This window comes from Cololabis saira, chromosome 6 (assembly GCF_033807715.1).
Source record: "Cololabis saira isolate AMF1-May2022 chromosome 6, fColSai1.1, whole genome shotgun sequence".
Classification (NCBI taxonomy): domain Eukaryota; kingdom Metazoa; phylum Chordata; class Actinopteri; order Beloniformes; family Belonidae; genus Cololabis; species Cololabis saira.
This window is the reverse complement of record NC_084592.1, coordinates 12,484,002-12,511,326: the sequence shown is the minus strand read 5'-3', so window position 1 is coordinate 12,511,326 and position 27,325 is coordinate 12,484,002. Positions and strand designations below refer to the sequence as shown.

At 40.5% G+C, this 27,325-nt stretch overlaps 1 protein-coding gene across 1 annotated transcript in view; it reads left to right on the top strand.

Moving 5' to 3' along the window:
- The first annotated feature begins 599 nt into the window (after positions 1-599).
- The window catches only part of enox1 (ecto-NOX disulfide-thiol exchanger 1), a 100,395-nt gene continuing 73,669 nt past the window's right edge, over positions 600-27,325 (top strand). Inside the window, exon 1 of the mRNA XM_061723300.1 lies at positions 600-625. The gene's annotated coding sequence lies outside the window, so the exon portion shown is untranslated. The remainder of the gene's footprint in view (positions 626-27,325) is intronic.

The window sequence follows — 27,325 nt, the reverse complement described above, 5'->3', positions numbered from 1 at the left end:
TGATGTATTGTTTGCCTCTCGTCCATTAGCAGTTCTTACAAGCCTAATAAATGTTCTGCTAAAATAAAACCTGTGCATGTCATCGCAGCGGCTTGTGATTCCTGCACACCGTCAGCATGATGGCGTCATACATCAGTGAGAGGATTTTTCTGTTAGTTAGACACGCTGTCATTGTTTCTGTGAGGAAACGTGGGCCCTGCCCAGCTGGTGTGTGTGTGTGTGTGTGTGTGTGTGTGTGTGTGTGTGTGTGTGTGTGTGTGTGTGTGTGTGTGTGTGTGTGTGTGTGTGTGTGTGTGTGTGTGTGTGTGTGTGTGTGTGTGTGCACATGCAGCACCCGCACCCTCAGGGTGCGATAAATCGTACTGCAGTTTTATTAGCGTCTCACCTTCTCCACCAGCTTTGATTCCAGCTCTTGCACATTAAGATTCACAATGTGTTTTTGTTGCATCAGGGGCTGGGAGGGTTGAGATGATGTCACGGTTAAAACCTGAAGAGATTTCAATACACATATTTACTTCATTAGGGAATTATAAAAGTGTCAATATAGGAGCGTTAAATCTAATGGTGAACTCTGTTTTTTTTTCCTCCCCAGAAACCATCAGAACTAGGCTTCAGCAGCAGAACGGTGAGCTTGAGTTTTATCACTTCCTGCTTGTGTTGCCAGGCGTGTGACAGATGGCTCTGTGCTATCACCTTGGCTTGTCATGGTTTCGTCCTCTTTCCCTCAGAGTACAGAAACGCTCTTGTGCTTATCTGGAATCGGCCTGATTAGTCATATTTTATAAGCATCTTGATAGTGTTACATGGAAAACTATCCCTGGATCTGCCCTTAATGATTCAGCCACAATTCTGCTGAGAACAGGCGAGGCAGCGGATACATGCTGTCCTGCGCTGGTCTGTACATCTTTAGGTCCTTTTGCAGGAATGCACGGTACATGCTGCAAGAATTCAAGTGTACGATATTTCTTATATCTCTCTGAGATTCTGGGATCTGTGGATCCTCAAACCTGACTCTGAGAAGGTTTATTTTATCTTGAAAAAACAATGGATGAGAGCAGCTGATGATCATGGCTCTCTTTATTTGATAGTTTCTGAAGGATAATGAGATATTTATTCAATGCTTTGTTCATAATATGACATAGATACAAACCAAAAACTCATTTTTCAACAATGTCTTTACAACTCTTATCTTAGCACCTTACTTTAAGGAGTGGAGTCAGACACCTCAATCCACCCACATCTTCCTTAGAGTGCAGTTTTTTAAAATATTTTTTTATATTTTATATTCGTATATTCGTTACAACTATTCAACAAATTAAACATGGTTAGTTGGAGATAAAAATGTGGTGATTAGATATTTCTGCTCATCTGTGAAGTTGAATGGTTCGCTGAGTAACATCATTTCAGACTTAGAAAGCTCCAAAATAAGTTTACAGGGTTCTGCTTTTGTCTTTGAATGTTGATTTGTGTCAGCATTCACAGTAATGATAGTTTTTCAGGATGCAGGTCAGTAGTGGTTCTGATTCTGGACAAAGTAAAGACTCTGAAAGTCTTGGTCGCCCGTTGGACGTCGGCCGGCTCTTTCCGTCTCCTCAGCTTCGACCACAGCAGTTGGCAGTCTACATTTTCCAGCAGAGTTTTTGAGATTGTAAGACTTCACAAGTTGGAGGTTCGCCCTGGAAAACTACTTATGCATCTATTGTTGACAGGCCGAGACAAATGAGGAGAGAACAAAACAAAACCTGAGATTCTCTCATCAGCTGTTACTTCCCTTTTGTAACTAATAGCACATGTTTACAACGGTTTTAAACCTGCCAGTCACACACTCGGCTTTTTATATTAATATATCAATGATGTCATGTGGAAATTGTTCCCCTAGTTTCCGGTTTGCTGCTCTAAGTGCATTTCCCTCATTTAACTCTCATCACTCTGATCGGGTGACATTTGGAACACTAAACTTTTTCCTACAAATCTGTAGTGTGCTTTGCCTTGAGGAAAATGATGCGAGCACTTTTGTCATGACCATGTGTCACAGACTTAAAGGCAAGGTGTGTTTACTAGAGGCGGAGAGAAAGCAGTAAATGTGATTAGGATGGATTAACGCCACTTTTGTTGTCACACATTTAGCTTTCTCCTCCCGCTACATTTCGGTATTACCTTTCTTCCTCTCTCATCCGCTCTTCCTTGATTGCACTTTTCTTGTATGTGTCTACTTTTCTGCACCGAGCAGCTGCTCAGGTACAATATATTGCCCTGAATCTCTTTTTATTCTCCTCTGTTTGATCTACATTTGTCCTGCTCTACGCTCCTTCAGCCGTTGCCCTTTCAGCCCACTTCCCTCTGTACCGCTCTCTTCTACATGTATTCCACATTTTTCATTACACCTCTCCTCAACATACCTCTCCTTTCCTCCGCTGCACCTTCCTCCTCTTTACCTTGTCCGCTGAGACAGAGGAGGGCAAGAATTTACATCTTGATATATCAGTTTCCTGCAGCAGCGGAGGCGGTGATTGATGGCGTGTTGCTGGCGCAGCGGCGCTGCCATGAGTTACCGTGGTGATTACCGGCCAAGACGGCCACTCACTGGCCACTTCATCACTGTGACTGGTAGGGAGGAAGGTGAAAAAAAGGAGGGGAAAAAAGAGAAGGGGGCTTAACAACAGAAAGAGAAGTGAGAAAAACACAATTGACGGAGAGTGCAGGGAAAGAATTTGGCAGAAAGGAGGAAACAAAATCATCAAAGACAGAAATATGAGCTTGATTCTGTGCAGTGATATAAACTACTCAGAAGAGATTTGTTCCTCGAGTCCAGGACGGAGACCCTGCGGATCCTGAACTGTGGTGACAAGAACTGCTCCAAATAACGATCTAGAGATTGTGTCTAAAGCTGTGAATTACACAGGAGGGGGGCTTTTAGGAGATGACGGATGAATTTCTTGAGGTTATACTAAAATACAAGACTAATGGATTCACATTGCTCTCAACAGAACCAAATTAGCCCCACAGTACATCACACAGGCGTGCTGCAGAATGCATTATGCATAATCAGAATTATGCAAGCCACATTGGTCACGTCTTGTCAACTCTGGTTAAAGTTGAACATGGTGTGTATGTTTTTTTATCGTGTTAAAATGACACACATATTGTTTCACGTAAAATTACCGGGCAGAGTGTCATTCCTTTACAGCTCGTGGCGTGCAATAACACAAAGCAGAGGATCAAGCATGATGATTTGGTGTGTTAATGAGCACTTTATTTTATAAATCTCACCTAAACATGTAAAACAGGAGTTTACTTGTTTTGTTGGAGTCAACTTCATCTGTTTGGATAAAGTCAAGATTTCGGAGTGAGGAGGGGGATAATATTCTCAGAAATAAGTTATCCTAGTGGAATCATTTGATCACTCTTTGGTGTTTTTAACCCTTTTATTCATGAATCAGTAAAAACATTATGTTTTTATGTTTTTCTAATCTATAATTATTTACTTGAAATTAAGTTTTACTTTCTTTATGTTCATATGTTTAAGCAAATTGCTGACATGTCCACTGGTTGGTAGGGGTGGGAATTGATGAGATTTTATCCACGTCGGTGCCACTATTGATCCTGCTTATTGATCCAATTCTTTATGGATTTTATTGTCAATTGTGGGTTTAGTTTCAATGACTTTCTCTCGCTGCATTGATGTACAGTATGCAGATCAGATGCTTCAGTGCCCGGTTGTTGCTGCACTTTTAAAAGCCAGTGCAACAGTCACCTCCAGTGTGTCTTTGTGTCTCCTTCTGCGGTGGGTGATTTCATGTCTAGACCAGCCGCTCCCTGCCATCCAGCCAGGGGGAAAATCTGACATGCCCTCCTCCTCCCTGCCCTCGGCTATAAAACCTGAGCAAAAACAGATCGATGGAGGCCAGCTTGCTCATTTCGCTGTGGGCTCATTGAAATGGAAAGTTACAGGTTGTGGTCTGTCTCAGTAATGCAGCACTGGTGAAGGGGAGGCCCCTTTAGAAAGACCTGCGTACTCTCAGGCCTTAGGTGAAGTCATAAAGCAGGGTCTGTTGTCTGTGTGCACTTTAATTCATATGTAGAGAGTTAGTATATTTTACTTTTGTTTTACCTATATATCTTTGCTGTTGGGTATATACAACATTTTCTTCTCTTACACATTTGTTTAAAAATGGACTTGAACGCTCATCTGCAGTTTTGAGATAAATATTGTACTTTCCTTGATTCTCAAATTACATTTTGGTTCTTTGAGAATCAAGAAAATGATCACATGGTGTTGTCAAATTTATTGATATTTTACAGTTTTTTTTTTAAACTCGAGTGCAGGTTGTAAAGTATAGTATGTAGCCTACTGAAAATAATCACTACTTCTTTTACAAAGGAGAGAGCTATGATTGTTATTGCTCTCATCCTAACCTAACCTGTGTTGATGTCATCTTGCAAAGCATGCTGGGTAGTGAGATAACGAGAATCCCTCTAGTCAACCTCAAGGTCATTCTTTTGAACCAAAACACAGAGTTGTTATTGGAATTTTTTACTGGTTGTACTGGAAGTGCTTTGAGAAATGTCCCAAAATTAATTTGGGATCAATAAAATTATCTATCCATCCATCCATCCATCCATCCATCCATCCATCCATATGGGCTACATGTAGTTTTTTTTCCCTTCCAAAAGTTTCCATCCTTTTCCAAACCGATAATGACAAAAAAAATGTAAATGTGGAATTCGGTGTTTAGTCGGTAGTTGAGTACTTTGCTTGGTTGTGAGCAGTATGCTGCAGCCTATATTTAATGATACAGTGAGCATGTTCAATCAGTTTTAATAACATCTTTTATCCTTAAATGTTTCAGATTTCCGATACCAACTTGTCTGATGTTACAAAATGAAGCATGCGTGGTACATTTCCTGGAGGCTTGTTTGTGTGATTAATCCTGCTGCTGAGTGTGTGGGGAAGATGTGTGTGGCGGTGAATAATTTACTGCCGGCTGGTTTGACCTTGAGGTGTCCTGCGTGTTCTGAACATCCAGGGATGTTCCGGCTGCCGCCTCATAATTCTTCATTGTGAACGTGTCCACACTGTGACTCACTTGATCCTCACACAGACATGTGTCTCTGTGGTTGGGGAGGTCTGGAGTTGAAATCTGTCTGCCGGTCCTGTTTAATACTTAATGTCACCAGGAGAAGTCGACGACATCAAATTCCTTTCAAAGTTGCGTTCAACGACTTGAATTAACATTTCAGCTATAAATCCTTTCTGGCCAAGATTTTGAAGGTCTTTGTCTGCCTTTATTTCATATTTCACCATTGAAGTCCATCATGCTGCAGCATGCTGCTAATATCTAATAACAGATAACTCCCAAACACATCTGCACTTGTCTGTCTACATGTTTGTGATGCAGACTGTTGTCAGTGTAGGTAACTTAAGATAATGTTTTTTAAATTGGCTACAGAAACATTACCTTGTCGGCTGTGAGCTCCTATAAGCAATGCATTAGAGAGAAATCTGAGCTTATTGATTGGCATTAGCTCAAGGGGTGGTTCCCTTGATAAACTCAGCAAAGCAGCTGTGTGCTGATCTGATCCAACTCCCAAACTATATGACAATGTAAATAAACTGTCCCTCCCTTCTGATGTGCTCCAACAGAGCATGTCTGCAGAATGAAATGAGCTGCTTTTATCCAACAAAAACATAGATGTGATTACATTGTTTATGATTTGACAATGGCATTTGTGAAAGTTTAGCCAACGCCAATTGGTTTAGTGTGAAAAATATTTGTACAGTTTTGGTTTTGGTTGAGATTGCTGGTTAGGTTTAAGTTCCTTATTGGGTTGAAAGGGCCCATAAAGTTCCAGAATTGTTTGGTTTGGTTGGTTAGGTGCTTTTTTATTTCTGTTTTTTTTTTTTTTTTTTTTTTTTGAGGCCAGATTGTTGTCGTGTATCTCCATTACCCTGCAAAAGTGGCCTTCAGGAACCTATGCAGAGCGGAAAACGTTCATGTAGAAGAAGTACTCAGATCGTGAAGAACTATCTGGCTGGGGTTCCCTGCTGCTCTCGTCAACTAAATTACGTTCAACGCACGCACAGGAACATAAATCACGTGATCACAACTCATTTGGACCAGAAAACATTTTGCTGCTAATACATTTGAAAAAGCTGGAGGTTACAAGAAAAAATCGTAGCTTGAACAATGATTCTGTCCAGGCCTTGTTGGCGTATATGCCACATCTGGCATTTCTTCTTGTGGTTCATGTCTGACTTCACAAGAAGATCTTTCGGAGTATCATGGCAAGGAAGAGTGTCCAGATCACATGAGTTGGCAACAGGGGTGCCACAGGGATCAGTGCTTGGCCCTTTTCCCTTTTCACTATACACCATCTCACTAGGTGAAATCATCAGCTCTCATGGCTTCTCCTACCACTGCTATGCTGATGACACCCAGCTCTTCCTTTCATTCCCACCTGGTGACACTGCTCTTGGTGTCATATTAGATAGCCAGCTGACCTTTAAGGACCATGTGGCCTCGGTTTCCTGGTCTTGCCGATTTGTTCTTTACATCAGGGAAATCAGACCCTACCTGATAGAACATACAACACAGCTCTTGATTCAGGCTCTGGTCATGTCATGCATTGACTACAGTAATTCCTTGTTGGTCGGCCTTCCTGCATGCTCAGTTAAACCTCTGCAGATGATCCAGAACGCAGCAGCATGTCTGGTCTTCAACCGGCCCAAGGCAGCTCATGTCACTCCACTGCTAATCTCTCTGCACTGGCTTCCAGTTGCAGCGCGCATCCAGTTCAAAGCTCTGCTTTTGGCTTACCAAACAATTACCATACGGCTCCTGCCTACCTTCACTCCTTCATCCAGAGCTACACTACCTCTCCACAGCTCCACTCAGCCTGTGAAAGACGCCTGGTGCTTCCACCACAACCTAGACTTTTCTCCTCCATTGTTCCCTGATGGTGGAATGACCTACCAAACTCTGTCCGATCTGCAGGGTCTGTACCTACTTTTAAGAGCAAGCTAAAGACTCGGCTCTTTAAGGAGCATTACACTATTTAGTAAACTTCTCTGCTCATCAGGATGAGTTCGAAGATTTGTCCAGCTCTTTGCATGACTCAGCACTGAGTGAGCTGCATGCACTTATGACCAGATGATCGCATGATGGTTGTATCTTAAGATGCAGTTTTCCTGTATAAAGGGACCGTTGTGTTTGGCGGGAAGGGAACAAAAAAAAACATTAGCTTGGCAGCACCTGTGTCCAACTGGACTCACAGCGATCCGACCATCACTTATCCAGCTGGACCCTCCTATGTGATTTCTTGCGTGTGTTGTTCTCTCAGATGTAAGTCGCTTTGGATAACGCTGCTAAATGACAGTAGCAGTAGTAATAGTACCACCTATGTTAAAGCAGCAAAAAAATACACAAGAGCATTTCTGTCCCTTCCATGTTTACTTGTTTCTTCTTCTTCTCTTTATTCTTTTGCTGTATTCTCCTTTTTTGTCTCCTTTTATACCGCTGGCCCTTTTGCAAACGTCAAAAAATGCAGTGTACCACCGTTACGATGTAGGCAGCGTTATTTGTTCAGTCAACAGTTTTTGTGTGACGCTACAGTGTAATGGAGACAAGCTGGCTGAAGGGGCCGGGGAGGGGGTCGGCCCTGTTAGAGGTTCCTGTCTGGTGGGTTTACCCCGAACCCCCGCAAATGGAAACACATCTAATGCTATGTGGATTAACGATGAGAGTTAAATATGATCCTGTGTATAGTATAGTTAGGGTTATCTTTCCTAAGGGTCTGCCATATGATGGGAAAAGATCTTGTGGCTTTTCACTTAAGGGATTGCCACAGTGAACCGTCTGTTTCCATCCTTTCCTCTCTACTGCATCTTCTTCTGTAACGCCAGCCAGCTGTACTGTATATATCGTCTCTCACCACATCCAGAAATTTCCCCTCTCGTTCGTCTCCTCCCTGGCAGCTCCATGTCCAAACACTCTTCATCGACATCATCCTGGTTGCACGTCACCTCTCATCTACACTCCTCATTGCTCTGTACAGTTTAGCCCAAGTTTTTAAACTACTGCACATCTGCTCTTGGCATCTTTACGATTTTATTCATTTCCCTTTCATAATTAAATATGATTAAATACTATTGGGGGGGGGGGGGGGGATCCATTAAGTAGAAATCGTTTTTAGCATTTGTTTTTTGGGTGTTGAAAAAAAGCTAATTTGGGGTGTTTTTAAACCAAATTAGATCTGATTCATGAACAAATTCTGTTTCATATTTTTGGACCATTGGCACGATCGAGGACCTCGGCCCAAGTCTGAGTCTCAAGATTGCAGCATCAGTGGAGAATGAAACTCTTTTTACAATCAACAGAACACCAAATAACATTTTAGTCAAAATGTCAGGTTCAAGATTAAAGGTGTCATAGTCGAAGGCTTCCATTGGGTTTGGGGTTTCGGTTCTTGCGTTCTACTCGGTACTTTATGTTTGGTCTTGTGTTTATGGGTTGTTTACTGTGTCCTGTTTGCCTAACCTTCCCTGATGTTCACACCTGCGTATTGTCAGCTCTCTGTCTATTTATTGTCAATATTGTCTTCTCCCCAACTTGTTTTTCTGTTTAACTTTCTGCTTGCTTTGTTTCCTGGCTTTTTTATTGTATCCTGCTTGCCCTTCTTCTTTTGGAGCCCTTTTTATATGTATTTTGGGAACAAAAACAAACACATTTTGCATTATTATCAAAGGACTTTTTGTGCTCCTGATGACTAACTCTTCTGCATCTGGGTCCTCCTATATTCACTTCATGACGGAAGCCTCAAACTGGAATCAAGCAATTGCAATGTGGGTGGATTCACATAAAACTGACAAGATCACAGTTTGGATCTTGTAAATTCATATTTTCTCCATTTTTTTCTGTTTGTAACCAAAATGAAAAATAAATAAATAAATGCAAAGGAATCTGAACCAGTCAGTATCCAATACAGACATCTTTCATGCATTGCAGGTGTGACCAAAGACATTGATTCCTTTGCTCATGATAGGGATTAAAGGATGTGTTATCAAATCACCAGATAAATACTGTTGAAAGTATCAACCTTCTGAATTACCAGTTTCTGCAGAGGATAGATGTCTTTGTGTCGAATTATCCTACATCAGATTAAAAAACCTGTTCCCAGCTTTTAAAAAAGTTGGTTTATTTTGACCACTTAGGCAAAAACATACCATACAGAGGGTGCTACATGCAAAACATTTGTAACCAAACATCACAAAGGTGAGATTCATGCTCTATGGGAATTTATTACATTTCTTTTTTCCCAAAGGGGAAGACATGTGAAGCTTATGCATGCTTATTGACTCTTCAGAAAAGCACTAATTTAAAGCATTTACTCAGGATCAATACACGGTGCCTACTCTACTTCAGCTGCTGTCGGTAAGCGGCGCATGTGATGAGACACACTCCACGATGCAGTCAGCAGAATTTCACTGCAGCGGTACTTGTGAAGAGACGTCAGATACTTTAGTTAAGCAGCTGCAAGCATTGGTTCAGAACCGTTTACAGACCTTAATTTGTTCAGTTTGTCAAGCAGAATACATGTTTTCATTCAGACAAATTGGGGGGTTCTGTTGACAGATCTGTCATAGAACCCTGTTTTGCATCAACGTGAACTTTGCTGCTCTGTGTAACACCTTAGAATATAACTTAAAGACCTAATGATTTCATACTTGGATACTCAGTAATATATTCTGCAAAATCTTTGAAAACAACCCAAACTGAAATGTATTCAGGGATGTACACAAGTTGGTACTCGAGGGCCAGTCTACTGGACGGGTAAGATGTTTCCCTGCTTCAACACACCTGATTCTAATCACTGGTCGTCATCACCATGTCATCAAGGTCTACACAACTCATTTGGTGACACAGCCATGTCTATCAGGGTTGTGTTGAAGTAGGGAAACTTGTAAAACGTGCAGTCGACTGGCTCTCAAGTACCGGCTTGACTGCACCCCTGAATATATTCAATAACAAGACTCCTCGGATCTAAGACCAGATAATGTTTTTGGCATTTTAGCTTGAAAATGAGCAAAAAAGTCTCTTAATATCCTGTGGTGTGATCCTGTTATGGATCATTGATGGCAGTTTAGGGGAAATAAACATAGAAATGAGTCTTTTAACACAACAATGAACCATTAACCAATGTGTACAGAAAAAGAAAAACATCCATCAACACTTTCAGCTTTGACACAAAGATATAATTTTACATCGCATGAATATCATGTTGTTGCTCGCATAGGACACTCATCTGCAGGGGTTTCATTCTGTTGATGAAAATACTTTTTAACCTGCCATCTCTTTCATCGAATCACAATAAAGCTTTCCTGCACATGCATGCTGATTGACAAATTGGCTGAGCAATGATTTGGGGCTGAATGTAACAACAGAGTCATGCACTGTTGCTTCACAATAGTCTGTCTGCATGTTGGTAGAAGCAGATAGTGCTTTCTCTGCACAAAAAGGAAGCATTATCTACTCTCGACCTGATGGTTCCTCTGATTTAGTTTCCTTTTTGTCCTCTTTCTTCCGCCAGTGGCATCATCACTTTCTAACTGCAGTATTGAATCAGATGAGGAGCTGCTGTTTGCTCACTGAATAAATACCTCTACGCAACGGTGCTTCCATTTTAAAATAAATAAAAAGATTCTAAATTTCCTAGAGACACATCTCGGAAGGCCTATGTCTGCATGTGTCCTTGAAATTCTGTCTTCATGAGGTGAATTTTATACCAGTAGAAAAATAGATTTTTCCTCAGAGAGTCTTCTCTTTGTAGTTGTGCATATTTACTTGAGGTTTTCCGTGCCACTGCATATGGGATGGATGAATATGTATGAGTGCATACTGTGAGGTACAAGTGTGTACTTCCAGTCATGCAGCATTTTTAGCCCAGACTGCGTTCAGTAGTTTGTGTGACTTATGCAGAAGCTTGTACCAATATAACTAAATAAACATTTTCTGTTTTCAGAAGACAGAATTACTGCACACACACAACTGAGACTAAGCTGTGTGCCTCCTGTGTTAAGAAATAACAGCCCCCCACTGAGATTTCTCTACTCTCAGGCTATTCTTCAACAATAAAATCATCATTGTGATGAAGCAACCTGTTTTTCTTTCTCTTTGTTCCAGTTTATTCATTGTTGCTCTCGATAGAGCTGCAGCTCCTCTGCACCATCAGTAAATTGGTGAAGGATGCAAAAAGTTGAAAGTGAAATTTGGGTGATTTTTTTATTTATTCATTTTTTATTCTAGATTTGATAGAAGGGAAAAATGTATTTATTTTTTTTAGATTTATTACTGTACACTGCCAATTCACAATTGTATACAATTACAAACAAGCCACTCCAATCCAAATTAAGACCAGTCCAGCTCAGTCCACTTTGGTATAATTGTATTTATACACCATAAAGTCAGTTCAGGATCACTTTGAATCTTCTTTTTGATAGTGTCCCCTTATCCCAAGAATGCACCAGGCGATAGGTGACAGTAGGGAGAACGAACTTCCTGTTAATAGGAGAAAAGTTTCAACAAAGCCACACCACGCACCAACCATCTCATTTTTCATGTGGAACGAAGATTCATTGCTCAACTGGCTGCTAGAAATTGGCTGCAAAAGTGAGTCAATCTCCATTGACTCCCATGCTTGAATGCCTGGTATATGAAATAACACACAAAAAGTAAACTTTTTTGGTATGAAGTGATAATAATATATAGAAATCAAAAAAACATCAAATTTTGTATTTGATAGTAAGTGCCTGGTGGCACAGTCTGAAAAGGCAACGTGGGTCTCCTTTCTCACGGGCTCACCACCTTAAGGGCCATAGGGGTCGGGTGTCGTGTGAGCTGGAGAGGTGCCCAAAGGCAGGGACCCTGGCAGACTGATCCTAGATCCTAGGCTGCAAAAGCTGGCTCTAGGGACATGGAATGTCACCTCTCTGGTGGGAAAGGAGCCTGAGCTGGTGCACAACGTCGAGAAGTTATGGCTGCATATAGCCCAACTCACATTGAGACATGGCTCAGGCTCCGGAAGCAGTTTCCTTGAGAGGGATTGGGCTCTGGAGTTGCCCATGGTGAGAGGCACTGCACAGGGGTGGGCATACTTATTTCCCCCTTCTCTGTGTCTATACATTGTGGTTCACACTGGTGAACAAAAGGGTAGCCTTGCTGGGGCCTTGTTCTGCTGGGAGACTTCAATGTCCACATGGGCAAAGACAGTGAGACCTGGAAGGGTGTGACTGGGATGAACGACCCCGCCGACCTGGACCCGAGCTGTGTTTTATTATTGGACGTTGATACTCGTCATGGATTAGCCATCCCCTGTTCAAGCATACGGGGGGGGGGGGGGGGGGGGCTACATGTGGACTTGGCACCTGGACACCCTAGATCACAGATCGATGACTGACTTCGTAAATGTGTCATCTGACTTGTGGCCACAAATCTTGGAGACTTGGTTGAGGAGATGAGCGGAGCTGTCAACTGATCACCTCCCGGTGCTGAGTTGGCTCTGATGGTGGAGGAAGATGCCAGTCTGACCTGGTAGAACCACACTTATCGTGAAGGTCTGCTGGGAATGTGTTGAGTCTCCTGTCAGAGAGAGCTTCAGCTCCCATCTCCGGCAGAGCTTCAACCATGTCCCGGTGCAGGCGGGGGGACACAGATCTTAGTGAACTATGTTCTGCACCTTCATTGTCGAGGCAGTGCCAAGTGCAGGAGTTCAAGTATATTAAAGTCTTGTTCACAAGTGAGGGAAGAATAGAGTGGAAATTGAAAAGTGGATCAGTGCGGTATCTACAGTGATGTGGACTCTGCATTGGTCCGTCATGGTAAAAAAAGGTTTACCAGTCGATCTATGTTTCCACCTGCACCTATGGTCACAAGATGTGGGTAGTGACTGAAATAACGAGACCATGGATACAAGCGGCAGAAAAAAGTTTCTTCCACAAAGTGTCCAGGCTCTCTTAGAGACAGAGTGAGACGCCCAGAGCTCAGAGTAGAGGTGCTGCTCCTCCACATCAAGAGGAGACAAATAAGCTGGCTTGGGCATCTGTTGAGGATGCCTCCTGGACGCCTCCCTGGGGAGACTTTACGGGCATGTCCCAATGGGAGAAGACCCTAGGGAAGACCCAGGACATGTTTGTCTCTCGGCTGGCCTGGCAATGCCTTCGGATCTCCCCAAATGAGCTGGACGAAGTGGCTGTGGAGAGGGAAGTCAGTGCTACACTGGTTAGACTACTGTCCCCGCGACCCAACTTCGAATAAGCGGAGGAATATAGATGGATGCAGTCCATGGCTGGATGGATGGAAAGTTTACAAACATTTTTTAATTGTATTGTGTTGCACCAATCACCATAACAAATTTCTCGTGTGAAAACTTGGCAATTCTGATTCTGAACACACACACACACACACACACACACACACACACACACACACACACACACACACACACACACACACACACACACACACACACACACACACACACACACACACACACACACACACACACACATAAAGATATATGTCCCTATAAACAGTGTATAAAAGGAATTTGTTTAAAATCATTAATCATACATATGACTCCCTTTTGGTCTGTTTTTTTGTCCTTCTCTTTCTCTGAGTCCTGTGATAGACATTAGCGCTACATTGAGATATCTGTGCATCAATGTTTTATTTGACTGATAAGTGATAGAGAAACTATCTCTGGCACACAACATCTCAGTCTGTGAAGTGTGATCTGACAGATTTATCACAGAGTTCTTCGAGCTCAGAGCTGCCTGCTGAGTTCAGTCGGACTCTTTATGCGCTGATGCAGTCTGAGGCTTAAAGTGTGAAATGTTCCTCGACTGTGAACTCCACCCAGTCACGTTCCAGGAGCGCTTGACAAAGACTGAGCCAGAGCTTGACTGAAGGTTTGAGATGAAGCACAGTTAACATCTGGAGACAGATGGATGACTAATTGGATGCACCTTTTGTTTTCTTCCTTTCTTCTTTGGTTGTTCTATTCCACAAGAATACATTTGGAGTTGCTCTGAATCTGGGTAGATTTTAATGACATTTAACCTCTTCTACACACCGTTTCAGACAGACTATTAGGGTTCAAACTAAAGATGCTCTGATATAATTTTTCTCTTTGCTTCGGGTACCCAAACTTTGGCTATTGGTGAATAGGAGTACAGATCTAAAGCCATCGTTATAGGCTACACATAGCCTATAGGCTATTTTTGGGTAAGAAATTAAACTTTTTTTTTCAATTAACACGAAATAACACTGCCATTAAACATGATAAGCAAGTCTGGAACCATTTAGAAAAGCTTCATTTTGAAAAGCAAACTCCCAAGTTTAGTGCTGCGGTACATCTGTCTTACCCCTTTGCTACACTTGTATTTTTACACGTAATAGCTCCTTAAATGCTTAATAAAGTTTGTTCATGTTATTTTAGCAACATTTGTGCCACCTCTGGAAACTGCAGCCTTGCAAAATGAGCATGTTGAAGTTTTCTTAGTAGGATTTTTCAGCCTGAAATAACACCACCCACATTGACAACATAATGCTAATGCTATCCAGCTAGCTCTATCCAACAACAACATGACAGCTTCTCTGCTTGGTGAATTGCAAGCAAGGCAGTGTTGCATAAGTTCCTTTTAAACAAACAAAGAGGAATTGGGATTTTGTTTGTTATAATTAAATGGTATTGGAAGGCGCAGCAATGTAAATATTCCCCAATACCCTTATTTCAGCAGTATCAGTATTTCTGACACTAGTCTGTACGGACTAACTTTAGTTCAAGGTTGATAAAGTCAGCTGGAAGATGTTGGTCAGTGTGGGTCCCTTGCAAAGAAAGAGGTAGAAATAAGCATGTGTGTTACAGTCACTATGAGACTCTCTTTTACTTTCTGACCTCAGTCTTGGCTGAGAAATTGGGGTTAATGCGCATTTAATTCAGTCCCCACTCTCTCTCCTCTCCACACATTTTCCTTCTTATGCACACATGGACACACACAAATGGTGGAACTGGAAGCCAAAACATCTGGACCTCTCATCAGATTTCTGGAAGCTATTCCATCCAAACCACTGCAGAGTGAAAAAGTATTTTTTTCTTTCCCTTCTGTTGCTTCTAGCGCTCTCTGAAATGTCTTTCCAGTTAGAATTAGGTTCTTAGCCTGATGTGTTTTTGATAAACTAACCCAATAAGTTTCAAATTCAAGATCCATTTTCAAAATAAAAGAAAAGCATTAAAAGGTGACTATTGTAGCAATTACAATTTATATCAATTGAATCTTTCCAAACTTCTAAAAAGTATAATGAATTAATTTTATAAAATGTTGAACTGGATGTTCAGTAGGCTATATTACCAAGTCTCTTCTGCCACTTTCTACAACTTCTAGAAATCAATTTCAGCTCCTGGGTTATTAAGGATACATCACTTCCCGTGGAAGGACAGTATATTTTGATTCCCATATTTATATTTAACCCATTGACAGTGTTACTTAAATCAAAAACCTCTTTTTGTTCTTGGTTTTATGCTTTAAAATGTTCAGACATCAAATTTTCCTAACCCTGAGAAGTTATTTTACACAATGTGCTTCCTAGTTATGCATCTATAACTGGCTGGATTTTGTTTAGAAGCAACAATGAATTGAATAAATAAATCACCACATTTATAGATAACACAGCCAGAAGCTGGTTGGGATGGATGATGGATGTTTGAAGGACTTAATTGTGACACTTCAGACTGGAGTTCACATCCAGACTCCTGTTTCTGGTTCAGTGTTTAGACAACTGAAGTTCTTAAGTTGGGATCGTTGAAAAGTTGTTATCTGAGTGAACCAGTGAATAAAAATGTACTGTTTTAAGTCATTTTAGTGAATACAGAGGGATTTCTCCCATAACTGCATCCCCAGTATGATCAAAACAGGAATAATCCTCATATGCGTGTCTGTGCACTCATGGATTTCCTTTAAGATGGTGATTTGTCATCGACTGTCTTGCTGTTGTTCTGCTGCATCTTGCTGTCTGATACCATGAGTGTCATCTGGATGTTATTTGTTGAATTGATTGGGAACATCATGTTGAACCAGGATTAGATTGAGAGCGTCTAACATGGCAGATGTTCTCGGCATGGTGATTTTGTTTACAGCAGCCTACACTGGTTCGTGTCTGAAGTTTTGATCAGCTGTTAGTGAGCGCTGAAAGGATTTCACCAGACCCAAATTGTATCTATTTTTTTTATTTTTGCCTTTGTTACATCCTTTGTTTGTTGATGCCTTAGGCCTAGATGGAAGTGGTGCTCATGCTGACACTTTTCTGGTTTTTGAAAATTTAAAACTACTTGAATGAGATGGTCATAAATGCGGTCTTGGTCCAATCATGACCATCCAGGTACTGCCAGACCTTGTGGAGCAGCTTTGGTTTCAGCTGTAACACAGGGGTGGCACAGAGATGGGTTTTTGCCGCTTTTAGTTTTCCCTGATTATAATTGGAAGGGATGGCAACAGACGGTGCCGCCTCACCCCGCTGCTTCTGTCAATCAGCCATTTAGCATTAATGTGCTCTCACACGCACAAGATGCTTTCAGATTTCAGTCGTTTTCTTTTTCTTTCATTGTCGTTTTACCCGTGCTTTCTATTCAGTTCTGTTTTTAAATGTTGTTTTGTCAGGACTATTGATGTTCTTCACCCTAGTAGAAAGAGGTACAGTCTGTGGCTAATAAAGATCAGTGTAGATTATGGTTATTATTGATAGTAACAATGCTTTAGAATATTGTATTTAGTACAAAAAGCCATTGTGTTTTTAGTGGGACGCTGCTGTTCTGATCAGAGCTGTAGATGATAAATTCCTGTGACTGCTGCAGGAAATCAATGCTGATTGTAACATCCCACAATGAAGACATCAGCCAGATGTGTGTGAACGTTAGAGGGATTTTGGAGAAAACTTGTCATAGTTTCCAAATAGGTTTATTTTTTTAATTAAAGACATTCCTATTACTATAACTTATCATAATCATCATTGATAAGCAGCATTGCTCATTTTGATCATGCAGTCAGCCCCCACATGTACCTGGTTAATTAGCAGCTGCAGCGGTTATGGTACTTAACCAAAACCAGAAAGAGATATTTCAAATACAATCTAGAGTGAATAAGGTTTTTGAAATGTTGGCCAATGAGCTGAAAGTTGCTAAATCTCACACGGATGAGAACATTGTTCCTGTCCATCAATGATCCAGTGTTTGTGCATGAAGAAGGGAAGCGTCGATGTAAAGTTGGATTCAGGGCTGAAACGAAGCTCCGCACAGGATTCTGCAGCTGAAGTTGTCATTATCGCAGTTGTAAAAAATAACACATGTAACTGGGACAATTTAAATATTTTTGGAAGTGGCCCAAGAATTGCAGCTGGAAGCTGTCCTTTTTTAAAAATGTGCATTCTTGCCACTTCAGTCTTCACTAAAATCTGACCAATCAAGGCTGTCCCTGCCAGACGAAATAGTCCGCAGAAGTCCTTAAATACAGTCTTGAAAGTATAAGTGTTGAAGACACCGTGTTTAAGTTGCACAGAAATGTAACACCATCTTGTACACGAGGTTCTGGTGAACATTAAAGGGGGAAAAAGAAGAATTCACTGTTGCAACATGTATGTTGAATCCAAAATCACAGAAAAGCATGCACTGTTCACTTAAATAAGATGACAAAAATTGCAGATATCATATCTGCTAAATGGGAACTTTCATTCATTGTTTCGGTCTTAGCTGGTTTTATTTGTGTCTCTTGATGTCTTCATACAATTTAGCAAATTAAAGTGAGAGTTTGGAAACATTTAAATCACCATTGTGTCTTCACTGAAAGCTGTTGTCCTTTATACAGTATATGTATAAATACTGTTAGATTCAGGTTTTTTTTTTTGGCTTTGTAGCAGACCTATCAAGGTTAACTTATTACATATCATGCATCATTACATATATTAACAAATTTTTCACTATCCTATTCTTTTAAAAGCAGAGATTAACCCTGGATTGTGTGGTGAGTTGAAGTGAAGTATTATTCACTATGTTGCTCTAGTGGTTTCACATAGATTTTCCTTTGTGGTCAAAATGTAGATGGCCCTGCCTCAGTGTCAGCCAGACAAACATCAATTTATTTGTGTGTGCGTGTGTGTGTGTGTGATGCTAATTGGTCCGTCCTGCAGAGCCTGGTCTGCCAGCAACAGAAGGGAAGGTGTTTAAAATTCAGAGAGCAGTCACGGCTGGAGGAATTTTAGCTACAACACACTCTCCTCCTCTGACCCTCCTCTGTCACTCCTCCTCTGCTGCCTGCCTCTGTTTACTGCCCTCGTCTTTGCCGTGCCTTTGTCTTGCATCTCTCTGTTTGTTCATCTTCCCTCATTGTCTTTTTTTCCCCTGTTTGTCATTTTTCCTCCCCTCATGCTTTTTTTGTCTAACGCCATATGGTCATTCTCTGTGACTCAGCGCTGTCGCCTGTTGGAGGCTCTGCCACCTGCACACACACACACACACACACGCACACACGCACGCACGCACGCACGCACGCACGCACGCACGCACGCACGCACGCACACGCACACGCACACGCACACACACACGCACACACACACGCACAACTACACAAACATGTTGGACCCGTGACATTTAAGATTTGCTTCCCCAGAGAGTTGTGTGCCGGTGTATGAATCTTGTGCTGTGCAGGTTCTACATGAACACTTCAAAATAAAGACCATCTTTGTGTAACAAAGCCCATCAGGTCGTGTGTGCTCCCTCTAGTGACAGAAGAAAATGTTGATGACCGGTATAAGGAGGTGGGAGGGGGGGTGGACTAATATAACGTACAATCCTAGCATGTGAGATAACTCTTAGCTCTGTCCATTTTACTGAATAAAAGGGAATACGATATTCATACCAAAATGATCATAACTATGATGCCAAAGATCATTTATTTCAGTGTCTCCCAACCTGGGGTCCGGCCCCCCCTGGGGGGGCGCCAGAGATCTCTGGGGGGGGCGCAAAACTTTGTCTGCTTTGAAATTATGCAGTTGTAAAAATTATATTTGCGAATGAGTCATTCATAAGACATTGTTAGGAATCATTTATGAATGTCTTGAATATTTTTTGTGTTTTTTATACACTGGTGACAAACACAGGAAATGATTTAGTTCCTTATTATTATATCATTACTCAACATTTAATCTACTCCGACAGGTTGTTAAAGGAAAAATGTAAAAAAAAATATTGGTCTCATATTAAAAGAGACATTTTTCAGAAATTATTTTTATGTCCTTTTATGTCCTTTTGTGTGTATTTTATACATCGGTGACATTGGAGAAAAAAAAGTCATATGTATACAGAGTAAACCAAAGAGAAATGTATCAAAAAAACATAATTAATGTTCATTTTTTCAATTAAAGACTATTTTGGTGCTAGTACGTACGGGTCGGGGGGCCTTGACTGGAAAGGTTGGGAAGGAACCACTGATTTATTTCATACCAATTCTGATCTTTCTAACCAAGATGCCTAAAGGTAACAAAACATATAAAGAAATAGAAGTTTTGTCTGGTATTTAAACAAAAAAACTGAATGTATTTGGCTCATATCTTTTCCCACATGGAATGGGCTGGCTTTTTGTTTTTACCGCAAATAATCCCCGTAGACCAAAGGAGAAAAATAGATGTGGCCCAAATAACCTCATGGTTTCCTTCACGTCACATCCTTAAATACCCACATGTCATTTTGCCAGTTATGTCTTCAAACAAGTCTTTGAGGCCTAATATCTGCTTAATTACGGAAATATTTTTGAGAAAGACCAGCAAAACTCTAATTAAAAGGTTCAGTGGACATAAAAGCTTTGGGAAAGTTAAAAAAGCTGGCATGTTTTCAAAGATGGTCTGCGGGAACCAGAAGTGTGCGGGCCAATATTTCCACCATTAGCAGCTTCACTTTTCAAACTTCAGTTAAAATTCTCTGATATTTTGGTTTGTAACATCTTGCTAAAATTGACTATGTGGAAAGGAATTGATCTCTGCAATCCACTTTTTCAGAACGTTGTTGAAGAGTTTAGTGAACCCAGATGGTGACAAAAGCTAATAAATTATGTTAATTTCTCAGTTTTTGGCCTTGGCATCTACTCAAATGTTTGCTGTTGTTCAGCTATGAAGATTTATGTTTCATTGAAGTTAAAATCAACATGCAAAGGTCCTTTTTGGTTACTTTTACTCAAATGAGGCTTCATTTTGGGACTGACCGATTTTGTAAGAAAATGTGTCATTTCATCTGAGCCACAGGCTGTATTTAGATGTCATGTATTTAGTGTGTTTTGAACGTTATATGACAGACTGCTGGTATAAAAGGTTTGAGTCAGTCGTCCGCCTGCGCAGCTCAGACGTGTAGTCGCTGTTCAGCACCACCACTGAACTCCACATGGAAGCAGTTCTGCTCTTGTTCAGGGCTCATGTCAGAACAGATGTAAGCAGACTACGGTGAGCAAGTTTGTGTATTGTGTCACCTATTTCCACATTTGTCTGGATTCAGTCTTTTAAAGCCCTCTTTGTTATATTTCATGCGTATTTCCGCTGGTAAGCTTCTAACACTTGTAGCTGGAGAAACTCTATGATTAGCTCTGTTTTGATTTGATTCATCGGTTGTCACTCATGTGAGGAAGAAGAGGAGGGGTAGACAGAGAAGAGACAGTTTCTGCAACAAGAGAACAAACTGTGTTTGATACAAGAGGCAAACTGCTTATTTGGGAAAAACATAAGCTCCAAGTTGCTTTTAGGGAGACCTGGCAACACTGCTACTGACTCCTACTTCCTACTTTTTCACTGTCCCATGAGCGTTTCTCCCTGGCAGAAGGACACGCTCTGCAGATCACTGTAAATGGTTTACGCTTATATATCAACTAATTTAGAAAAGTAATCATGTGCTATTAGAAATATTGCTTTTTTCCCTTGATTTTCATTTTAGCTCTTTGTCCTGAAGATCTTCTTTTATTGTTATTAAATTTTCTTCAAAAACATGAAATGTTTTAAATTCTAATTAAAAAATTACATTAAAAAAAGAATCAAATCAGATGAGCCTTAGTTTTTATATTTTGGAGCACAAATCTACTCAAAATTAACTACCAAGTCTTAAATGATATTCATCTGAATAATGATGCAGGTAAATCCTCTGTTCTGGTATTACTGGATCTCAGTGCTGCATTCGACACAGTTGATCATAACATTCTTCTCAGCAGATTGGAAAAGTGGGTGAGACTTACCGGTACTGTGCTTCAATGGTTTACTGTAAATCCTACTTGCACGATAGGGCCTTTTTTGTGTCAATAGGAAACCATGAGTCTGAGAGAACCAAGATCACATGTGGGGTTCCTCAAGGGTCCATTCTCGGACCGCTTCTATTCAACATCTATATGCTACCCCTAGCTCAGATTATGGAACATCACAACATTTCCTACCATACTTATGCCGATGACACACAACTCTATATTTCAGAGTCACCACATGACTACAGTCCCCTGATCTCATTGAGTAACTGTATTCACCAAATCAATGAGTGGATGTGCCAGAATTTTCTCCAGCTAAATGCAGAAAAGACAGAGACATTTTTGGCCCTAAAAATGAAAGGGAAAAGATCAGCACTCACCTTGGCTCCATGTCATTGACAGCTACAAATAAAGCTTGGAAATCTTGGTGTAATTATTGACTCAGACCTGAACTTCAACAGCCATATCAAGTTTATCACTAAATCTGCCTATTACCACCTAAAAAACATTGCTAGAATTAAAGGGATTCTGTCTAAACAAGACATGGAAAAACGTATTCATGCGTTCATTTTCAGTAGGTTGGATTATTGCAATGGCATCTTTACAGGCCTTAACAAGAAATCAATCAGGCAGCTGCAGCTGATCCAGAACGCTGCCGCCAGAGTCCTTACAAACACCAGGAAACTGGACCACATTACACCGGTCATGAAATCACTACACTGGCTTCCAGTGAGTCAAAGGATAGAGTTTAAAATCTTACTGCTGGTCTACAAAGACCTGAATGGTCTTGGACCAAAATACATGCTTGATCTGTTAGTTCCTATGAAGCTCCCAGACCCCTGAGCTTCATCTGGATCTGGTTTGTTTTGTGTCCCAAGAACCAGAACCAAGCAAGGTGAGGCAGTGTTCAGTTATTCTGCTCCTCACCGGTGGAACAAACTTCCTGCAGACCTGAGGTCTGCTCCAACTGTAGATCCTTTAAATCAGGATAAAAACATTACTGTTTACTGAAGTGTACTCCTAAATTAAATACCTACCTGCTGTACTCTACTGCCCTTATTTTTAACAACTTGTGCTTTTTATTATTTTACCTCCTTTTCTCATAATTTTATTTCATTTTATTTGTTATTTACTGTTTAATTGTGTCTTGCCGCTTTTAATGTTGATGTAAAGCACTTTGAATTACCTTGTGTTGAATTGTGCTATATAAATAAACTTGCCTTGACTTGCCTTACCATCAATAGATGCAAAAGGGGGAGAGTTCATAGCCTCTGCTTCCACAGAACTGGGTTAGCATTTATGTATTCATTTACATCACATTACTTTGTATTTAGCAGCGGTTTTTATCCAAAGAGACTTACAAAGAGAAGAACACAATCAGGCCAAAACGTTGAGGGAGATTTGCAGTATGCTACAAGTGCAGTTTTTAAAGGTAACAAGGCAATAACAAAAGTTTATGGAGAAAACACAATCAAAAGTACACCTATTCAATCTAGAGAGCCAGCCTAATGAGAGAAAAAGAAAGTAGACTGGATTAGATTATGCTATGTGATTAGGAGAGGAGATGAAGAGTACTTACAGTAAGAGCTTATTGAAGATAGGGAGGGATGCTCCTGCTCTGATGGCAGTTGTTCCACCTGCGCGTATGTGAGACCCGTCTGGACTTAGGGGGCCTGTATGTGAGGGTGGGACTGCTGGAGGACATCCTTGTGAGGAGCGCCGGGAGTCTGAGCCTATATGACTGAGTTAAGGTAGGTGGGAGCTGACCCAGATATCGCTCTGTCGGACAGAATAAGTGATTTAAATTTGATTCAGGTGCTACTTGTAGAGAAGTGCAGGTCAGTGAAGGATGGACTAACACGGGCATTGCAGTAGTCGGGCTGGGGGATGAGCCGGTACCAGGACTCAGTCGGGTTCAGTCTGATTTTTTTATTTTTATGTTGCACAGTCTGAATGGTCATGAGCGAGTTAGAGTGGAAACCAGTTTGAAAAGACATAGCTGGCATCACCAGCTGACATCACCAGATTTTTCATCACCTTTGAAGGTGTGATACATGCAGAGGTGAAGCTGATCCTGAAGTCCCGGTGGAGAGACTGATGGGCAGGAACCACCAAGAGTTTGGTTGGAAAGGTTTCTGATCCTTCATTCTCAATTCAATTTTATTTATATAGCATCTAATACAACAAAAGTTGTCTCTAGACGCTTTCCAGAGACCCAGAACATAAACCCCAGAGCAATTATTACATAAACAATGGCAGGTAAAAACTCCCCTAGTGGGAGAAAAGCCTTAAGACAAACAGTGGCAAGAAAAACTCCCCTTTAGGAGGGAAGAAACTTGGACCAGGACCTGCCGAAGGCCAGGCTGGGTTGGTCGGGGACGTCAACAGCACAGCAGGCAGGTGGAAGCAGCAACGGGATGACCAGGGGTGGGGAACGCAGGCCAGCACGCAGCTCCCAAGGCTCCGGCCCAATCAGCAAGCCCCAGGTTGGGGTGCAGGGTCGGGGAAAGGTTGAGAAGGGGCAGGGCCAGGGAGAGGAGTCTTGACGGACTGAGATGTTAGTGAGCTGGGCGGATATCCTTTATGATAAAAGACACAGGCATTAGAAGGACTCCTTACTTCTAATATGCTTAGGATTGATTATTTTTTTAAACTCCAAAATGGTCTTTATAAACATGTTTGTTGTTGTTATTTTAATTGAAACTCAGACATGAAGAATGTCCAACTGTGGTGATGTCAGTGTTATGTTTCTGGCTGTCACTTCATCATCTGTGCAGCGGTGATTTGTTGGCTGCCATTCTGTCCCACCTCTAACAAGCTCCGGCGTGTCGCAGCAGATGAATATGACCCCTCGTCACATTGCGGTAATAACTCAGTGCTGTGTTCGTCTTGCCATTGTTCAGTTCGGTTGATCAGCCTAAAGCCATTCTTAGTATTTCCAGGCTCGAGTGAGACCATAAAGGTTCGAGAATATTGATGATTGTCCTGTGAAGTACAATGCTTTCAACATCATATCCCATCGACAGAAAGCTGGATCAGCCCTTTCATGGTTTTCAGTAGCCTGAATATTGCTGCAGATTACCTGAACAAGTGACTTCAGGCAAAACTGTGGCTGCACAGAAACTGTCTCACTCTTAAATGTGCTTAGTCTTTCTGAGGGCTGCCATCTGTATGCCAGAGGCCCCCGCAGAGGTGGCATGCTAATAATTAAATGTGATTTTTTTCCATTCATCATATCTAGACTGGAGAGAAGAGCCACATTTCTGACTGTGAATGCCATGTTCTTCAGATGAACAGGGGGGCCACCAAAACCAGTTTACTCCACAGAAACAGATTCAGTTATTTCCACACAGGATACAACATATCCTTGAATATAAGCATCTACTTGAAATGATCTTGTGCCGTAAATGAAAGACCATGAGGACCTAGTTTTTGACATACTCAGTCCTGAACGAATATTTCTTTGGAGATTGTTACAGATCTTTATAACGTGTCTAAAATAGCCAAATTATTTTTTGACTCAAGATCATTTTTTGAATCGAGATTACTGAAACTCGATGATTTGGTTAAGTTACAGACACTCACAATCATGTACGAAGCTAAACTTAAAGCATTACCAGAAAACTTACAATACATGTTTACTTTCAGTTCAAATAATGAAGATAGTCGTAGAAAATTTAATTTTAAACATCTATTTGACCGAACAACTTTAAAGCAGATGAGCGTTTCAATTGTTGGAATTAAGTTATGGAATTCATTAAATTATGATTTAAAGGGCTGTATAAACATATTTCAGTTTAAAAAGAAAAATTAAAGAGAAAAAAATAGCAATGTATGGATGAAATAGTCAAAATGTATAATATATGCGTATGGAGAAAAACAATCTATTTTTGATTTTTTTGTTTTTCTTTCTTTGATTTAGTAATTGTGCAGACCATCTGTTATTGTTCAATTTTGTTTTGAGGGAGGGGCAGGTATAATAAGATTTTCTTCTTCCTGCTCCTTTCTGGTTATGGAATATGCTTTTGATTGTGTTGTCATTTTACTTGTTTTTTTTTGTTTGCATATTTCCATGATCGGAATAAATAAAAATGAAATGAAATGAAATTACACTGCGGTAAAATTATAAAGAAGCATACACCTGAAATATAAAACGTAAGTACAGCTGTTTAAAAATTGTACACGTATTTCTTGTACTGTGATCAACCAAAAAGGTCTAATTGAGTTTATTAATAACTTAATTCATTTGCTGGAACTTTTCAAGGTTACAGCTTCTTTAAGCAGATTTGACAAAGTCACTATTGGTTGTACAGTGGACACATTTGCGTTGTTTGGGCCAACACTTTCCATTATCTTAGTGTTTAGAAATCAATTTATTCATCTGGATAACAAATGACTCATTATTGTATAAAGATGAAAGCATTTTTAAAAAAAATTTAAAATGAGGCAACTTCATGATAAAAATATTGTTGAATGTTAATTTGTGAGAATTACATTTTAACATATTAACAGGGGGCATTTTTGTAAACTAAGGATCTGTATTTTTAATATTATAACTCATTAGGAAATGCTCTTATGTTGCCTCACATTTTAAGTGCTGACACTTTTAAGTTAGACATATTTGCAGTCTAATAAATGTAATGGTTTTGCTCATTTGTCCAACCATTACTAAACATTTAATCAATTATATTCTTGATATCTTCTGTTCATCCATATTTCACCATTTTTTTTATTTTTTTTTCCCGAACTGGCAGCTATTTTGACCCCTCCTCCAGTTTCCTTTCAGGCTAAGTGGATTAAATAGATTCGAAACACGAGCCGCGGCTACACTAAGAGCATTGCTTGAATTTTAAGCAGCCCACGGTGGATTGATTCTGTGACTAAATAGCTGCAGCCCTGTAACTGAGATGCATGAAGCTTTCTAAGTAATGTAGCTTCGACACACTGACACAAAATGTACATTAGCAGTGTGCTGAGTGAGCTTTGTGTAATGACTGCACAGTTTGGAAGGATAAAGGCGATATCTTTGCGCTGGAGCTACAGTACCATTACCTAACAATGTATATGGAGATTTAAAATTCCGCCATTTTGATGGGAGCACATTAAAGCATGTTAAAAAGCATGTTGTGGTTGTATCCAGGTTTATCTGATCAGCAAGTGTCTGTATGTTTTTTTTTCTCACAGGTTAGTAATACTTGATATTCCTTGGAATTACTTTTGCACCTGCTGAGCATTTTTCTACCAATTTAAGTTTCTACTTACAGCCATTGTAAAAAGTAAAATAAAAAATGCAGCTTTTTTTGGAATGAATCATTAGCTAATGATACAACACCAGCCTTAAAGGCATAGGCAAGCTAAGTCAGTTTTAGTTGTTTAGTTGTTACAGTTCATACACTAAGGCAGCTCAATGTGCTTTACAAAGACATTGACATTGATAAAGGACACAAGAATGCAAAGACGAAGCACAGAAAAAATACATGTTGACAGAAAGATGAATAAAATAGAGGTTAGAATAAATGTGTAAAAAAACTGTGCAGCAGAATAAGACTAAAAGACATGGGAAAACAGCAGTTTTCAGTTTAATTTTAAAGGTGTCTGGACTTGGAGAGCATCTAATATCAATATGCAATATGCAGATTTGCCATTATAACTGGTGTACTTGATGGGTGAATGTGTAATGTGTGAGTTTATGGTTGGACTTCATGTCGTATTGTTGACGTAAACCGTAAACCTAATGGTCCAGAATCAGCTGGTAGTACTCGTTGCCTAGCAACCGCGTAAGGCGGGAAAGAGCTATGAGCCCAGTCTCAGAGAAACCAATCACCGTGCAATAACAATAACAGCACTAATTATAATAACTATCACATGCTGTAACAATGCACCTTCCAGTAACAATCATGTCTGCCTCATTCTGCTGCACCTTTCAGTTCTCTAATTGTATATATGCCTACATTTGTTTATTTACTACATTTGTTTATTTACTTTACTGTTTGCGATCTTTAAATCTGG